The sequence below is a fragment of the Ceratina calcarata genome, unplaced genomic scaffold (assembly GCF_001652005.2).
Source record: "Ceratina calcarata isolate Rehan_Ccalc_2016 unplaced genomic scaffold, ASM165200v1 scaffold24.2, whole genome shotgun sequence".
NCBI classification, from domain to species: domain Eukaryota; kingdom Metazoa; phylum Arthropoda; class Insecta; order Hymenoptera; family Apidae; genus Ceratina; species Ceratina calcarata.
The window spans coordinates 72,705-78,413 of NW_017145944.1; the positions used below are offsets into that span (position 1 = coordinate 72,705).

Genomic DNA, 5,709 nt, shown 5'->3' on the forward strand with positions numbered 1-5,709 from the left:
ATAGTGTCTATCAATATTGTTATTATTATTATTATTATAATTTCAATTTTTATGTAAAACTGACAGCAAACAGACAGAATAACTGCGTTTATGTGTCTCCTACAATTTTGTAACTACGTAAATGTAAAGACTCGCTTGTAAACCATACGACACCATGTTTGTATATTACTGATGTTAATAAATATTTCAAATATTAATATGACAGGATTCCTTTAATAATGTTAAACAAGCACCATTACATCAAGTATGAAAATTACGTTTCTGTTTCAAATATTGACACGTAAAATTGGCAGGAATGCGTTTGAATGTCGCCACTATTTCACGGAATTCAGTCACTCGCAAATTAAACTAACAATTAAGGTAATGAAAGGGTGACACATTATGCAATCACGGGTCAGCGCGTTTCAATTTTGTACGTCGTCGTAACTTATCATGTTGCGAGCATACATTATGGCACGTGAGTATGGCACGTCACGTAAAGTTAGCATCGACCATCGTCTCAACACGGTAGGTATACGAGTTTAATTAGCATAAAAGGTTTCATCAGTACATTTAACACGCTACTGTGAGTGTAATCATCATTTCACCTCGCATGATTTTATTATTCACAGCTGCTACTTAGTATATTATAAATCGAAACTGACTATTCCTTCAAAATTAGCCACAACTTTTGACCAGATTATATAATAATAATATTAAAAGAATCAAAAGCATTATTAGATGCAGATGTGTTTATTATTCACAGCTACTAATTAGTATAGTGTTTTTTAAGAAATCGAAACTGATTAATATTTAAAAATTATCCACAACTAATTTTTTTACTAAATTTTAAAATATTGACATTGAAATAATCAAATGCATTATTAGATGCACATGTTCTTATTATTCATAGCTTTTAAAGAAAAGTAAAACTCGATACTGAGTATTCCTTTAAAATTACTCAAAATTAATTTGTTAACGAGTAGATTATAAAATAAAAATATTGAAAAAATCAGAGGCATTGTTAGGCATACGTAACTAACATTTTTTAGATCAGTTTTATATTAACATTACACCTAACGTGCATTCAAGTGACCAGTTTTTATTCCTTACAGGAGAAATAAAAGAAAACGAAAATTATTTTGTCATATTGTTAAAATTTTTATTCCTTACAGGAAAAATAAAAGAAAACGAAAATTATTTTGTCATATTGTTAAAGTTGAAATTGTTATTTAAGCTGCTACGAAACTAAAATACCAGTGCCAATACTAAATTGTACTCATATACGAAAGATATAATAAATGTAGTATACGAGCATACCCCATCACAGCTTCGCTTGTATTAATTATCGTATATATGCACAGGTGTAGGATTCAAATTGTATAGAATAGGAATATTTCATGAAGAAAAACAAAATCGCTAAGTCATGGAATTTGAAAAATATTAAGGACTTTGTAAATGTACGTTTTATACATTTTCATCCCCTTAGTGCATTATTGAAGTACAATGAAAATTGATTTTTTAGGTATTTGTACGGGTAACCTTTCCGAATGAAAACTAAATCTATAACTCATTACACTTGAAAAATATTGAGACATACGTAACAACACATTTCACCCCAGGTAGGACATGAATTGTGAAATATAATTGTTTTTTAAGAAGTTGATTACATTATATTTTGGTATAAAAGTCTTCTAGATACTTCGTCGCATGGAAGGAGCATTGATAAAAAAGTACAAATCTATTTTTATTCTTTTCTGACTGAGTAATTATTCATAATAATGTTGTTCGCTTTACAAATAAATGTACCTTGTAACAGTCCGAGGTATGAAATTCAAATATACTTCATGAATTTTAATTATAGAATCTTCTTAGAATATTACTTTGACTATTTCAAAACTTGATCTTTCTACACTTTACTACATAACATTATTACTACATAAACTTTTGGGACTGACTGTCTATACTGACTGAGTATAGCCAATACATCCTTAAAGGAAACTTTTTACTAGATTTCATTTCTTAAATTGAATAAGTATGTACAAATTTCAACTTTCATAAAAATCCACGATTCACTAATTAACATATAAAAACATTTCAACTGATTATTAATTACAAATTGGTCACAATTTTCTGACGAACAAATTATAAAATAATATCGGAATTGAAACTTAAAGAAACACTGTTTGAGTAATGTAAACAGGTTCAGCGACAATGTGAATTTTCCTGAAAGCACGGTCTGTAGTCAGTGGCCAGCTAGTAAGGAAAATAATTGTCGACTGTAATTAAAATTCAAAGACTGCTATTAACAGTGGAAATCAGTTTTATTTGTAAAAGAATACATCATTTAGCAAAGTAATCCACTTCACTGCTCAAAAATAACTCAGGTCGTTTGGTTCAATTTAAAAAAAGTTATTCAATCTTAAATATAATGTGTGTTCGCTTTTGCTCTTAACTGTAGACTGTTTAGAATACAGAATTAAAGAATGCAATATATGCTTTGTTTTTACTCGTTAAATATCGTATCATGCACTTTACTTCTTTGAATATCGTATACACTGTTCAAAATTGAACACACTTCCTTATAAATGCATAAAAATCCGCAGTCTATATAGTTATTATTTTATATACACCACGTGCAAACATGCAATTTATATAAGTTAATCAAGTACATATAATCATAAAAGTGAACTATTTAGAAATGCAATTTTCAATTTGCTCAAATTCTTCCTTCTGTCCTAACAAAATATAATTTACCACAAATAGTAATGTTAAAAAATCAAAAGTATTATTAGATAGGTAAATTAAATTTTTTAGTTTAGTTTTGTATCAAACATCGTTTCTCAGCCTGGTTTTACCATTACCTCGGCCGCACCCCGCATGATAATCCTCCAGAATCTCGCGTCGATGCATCCCTTTAAAGGTGAACGACCCAAATACACACGCGTTGTTAAACGGCGCCAAGCTTCCTCAGCGTTGCTTCGATTTAAATCAAATCGATGTTAATGGATTTTACGAGAAAAAATTATGCGCAACAAAAATTTGTTTCAAGTTTAACTTTAATGGATAAACATGGAATTTCATAAAATCCTTTAGGTCAGAGAAGAGAAAAAATTGGTTTTCAATATTTACTTTGAGAGTGCTTCATTAATTAATAGACAGCGGATTTTATGCGTTTATAAGAATACGTATAAAAATATGAATGCTGTAATACTTAAAACTATCAAAGAGAGTATCAAAAATTCAATTTGTATTGCGATATTTAAATAATAAAATACATGTTTTAAACAGATGCAATAAATGTTTTATTTTTCATAAAAATCCACGGACAATTAATTAAATAAGATACGAGTTCTCGATTCTAATTTAAATTAGGCCTTTCCATTTGTCAGAAGATCTGACTCAACAAATTCTGAGTACGAATTTAATCGAGGAGGAAAAACAGTGCAAAGTAAATATGTAAATATCTGATAAAATATTGAAACAAAGTTTCGAAGGACCTTTTTTACGGTTTTTCCTGCTAACGAAATTCGTCTACTGAAGCAAGGCTATGCGAAATTTCTGTATACCCGCGAAAATCTGTAAAGCGAAGTTTGCAAACGTCTCGGTTGTAGAAATACAAATTCACGAGTCTTCTTGCGAAAACTCAAACGAGGTATTTCTGTTAACTGTCAATCTTCCAAGCATCGTTAGCTATTTTCAAAACGATTCTGTTCATATATATCTTCGTAAACTGTTACTTAAGTAATGCTTTTGAGTGGTCAATCTTAACATTATAACAATTTATGTCCTCGTTGTTTGACATTTTACAGACAAAAACATTTCATGGCCAGTTATATAGCTTCGAATTATCAATAGACTACGGATTTTATGCAGTCATAAGAAAATGAGATAGCCAGAAAATATGAAATATGCATGTAAAATATAAGAATACATAGAATATGAAATATTAAGTGCGCATAGCAATGATTGAATTCTAAAAAGTAATTTTATTCTTATATCATTTTCCAAACATAAAAATTTTGCATAAAAATCCGCAATCTAATCATTATCAATGAAGGATGTTAAATATTTTTGTCATCTTAATTATGTCTTTATTGTTGATGTTTAAGAGAATTAAAATTTGATCATAAAGGAAGCGGTTGATGATCAGGTTCAGTGATCGATCATCAATCGGAATACGTGAACACGTGCGTATTTACTCACCTCTGCAAGGACGCAGGTGAACGCACGTCGCGTCGTTGAGGCGCACGCGAGACCGAAAAGCACGCGCACGGACAACGTTCACGAACTCACCGCGCCGACTAAACCTGCGGCTCGCGCCTCGCCGATTGAAGTGCCGGAAAATCGTTGCACAAGCGCGCGCAACTCCTTCGTCTCGCTCCTGGTTGCCAGAACCAAACTTTTCCCACCAGCGAAAAATGATCGCTGGCAAACTCGAGGGTTATTTGGGTCAACTCTACTTCTCGCGATGTCTTGCGATTCTGCGTTCGAATTCTACGAAGGGATTGGAAACGTTCTCCGTCGGTTGTTAAAAAACTTGTCACGAGTTACTTGACAGTTTATAGAACACTTATAACGCACGAAACAATTCAAGGGCTTCGGTGGTCGTATGATTTTTTTAACACTTGTAAAATTTTGACGTATTTTGCTCTGTTCTATCGATAATCAGACAAACATAGTGCAAAATATGGGTTTACTGGATTACAATTTTCGTCCATATATAAGAAGATTTTTGGGTTGTCACGTATCTGTTTAGAAAGAGAAAAGTTAAACCTGTCGTGCTCCTGATAAAAGAGCAAAATAACAACGAAATGATTGTAGCACTTGCATGCACAGCTTTTCTTTGAAATAATTTTTTCTACAATGAATAATTCACAAATTATTTGAAGTCATTACCAGAATCATCCTCTATGTATATTATATTATATTACAAGAAGAAAGCAATATTAAAAATATCGACTAGTGGAAATAGACGAGGAATGAGTCGCTAAAGCAAAAGCAGTTGATTAGTAAAAGGAGAGCAATGCGAAGGACACAGCGAGCCTGAAAAGAATAGCTTTGATTATGGCGTTGCTTGGAGTGCAAACTCTACCACTGTTTCATTACGAACCCTCCAAGCGTGCACGAAGGGAATGATCAAACAATCTTCGCGCAGGGTGAACACGATGATTGGAGGGTCGAAAACGAACATGAGCCTGCACGACTGACAATATTTCTAATCGCGAGAACGGGTACGCGACAAATGGATTGATTTCGAAATAAAAACAATCGCAAATGAGATTTAAGCTGGTTCTGACTATACAATCTCTGCAAATAAGCGTTTTAAATATCAAGTGTCTCAGAAAAAGTGTTAGAGGCGAAAAGGAGTAATTCTGAACAACAATTTCCTTTGACAAAATGCAAAGTGAGGCATGGTTTTCGAATAATTAACGAAAGACACTAACCAATGAGAGCAACTGTAGAGCTCTCGTTCAGCCACGGGAGTATTGACTTTGACTCACTTTGCATTTTGCCAAAGGAAATTGTTGTTCCGAAACAACTAAAGAATCACCCCTTTTCGTCTCTATCACTTTTTCTGGGATATCCTGTATACTCTCTGATATAATTACTCTTGGTAAAAGGAATATTTTAATTGAAATACTATAAAATAATTATTGAAGTCACTTAAGGCAGCTCACTATTTGGGTAACGTATCAAGAGAGGGCCCTACAATGGGCTTATTTTAAA

The 5,709-nt window shown here is 32.3% G+C and overlaps 1 protein-coding gene across 1 annotated transcript in view; it reads right to left on the bottom strand.

The window, feature by feature from the left end:
* Window positions 1-4,315, bottom strand: part of LOC108622768 (uncharacterized) — a 67,957-nt gene extending 63,642 nt beyond the window's left edge. The window contains exon 1 of the mRNA XM_018020848.2: window positions 4,186-4,315. The gene's annotated coding sequence lies outside the window, so the exon portion shown is untranslated. The remainder of the gene's footprint in view (window positions 1-4,185) is intronic.
* Window positions 4,316-5,709: the final 1,394 nt, after the last annotated feature.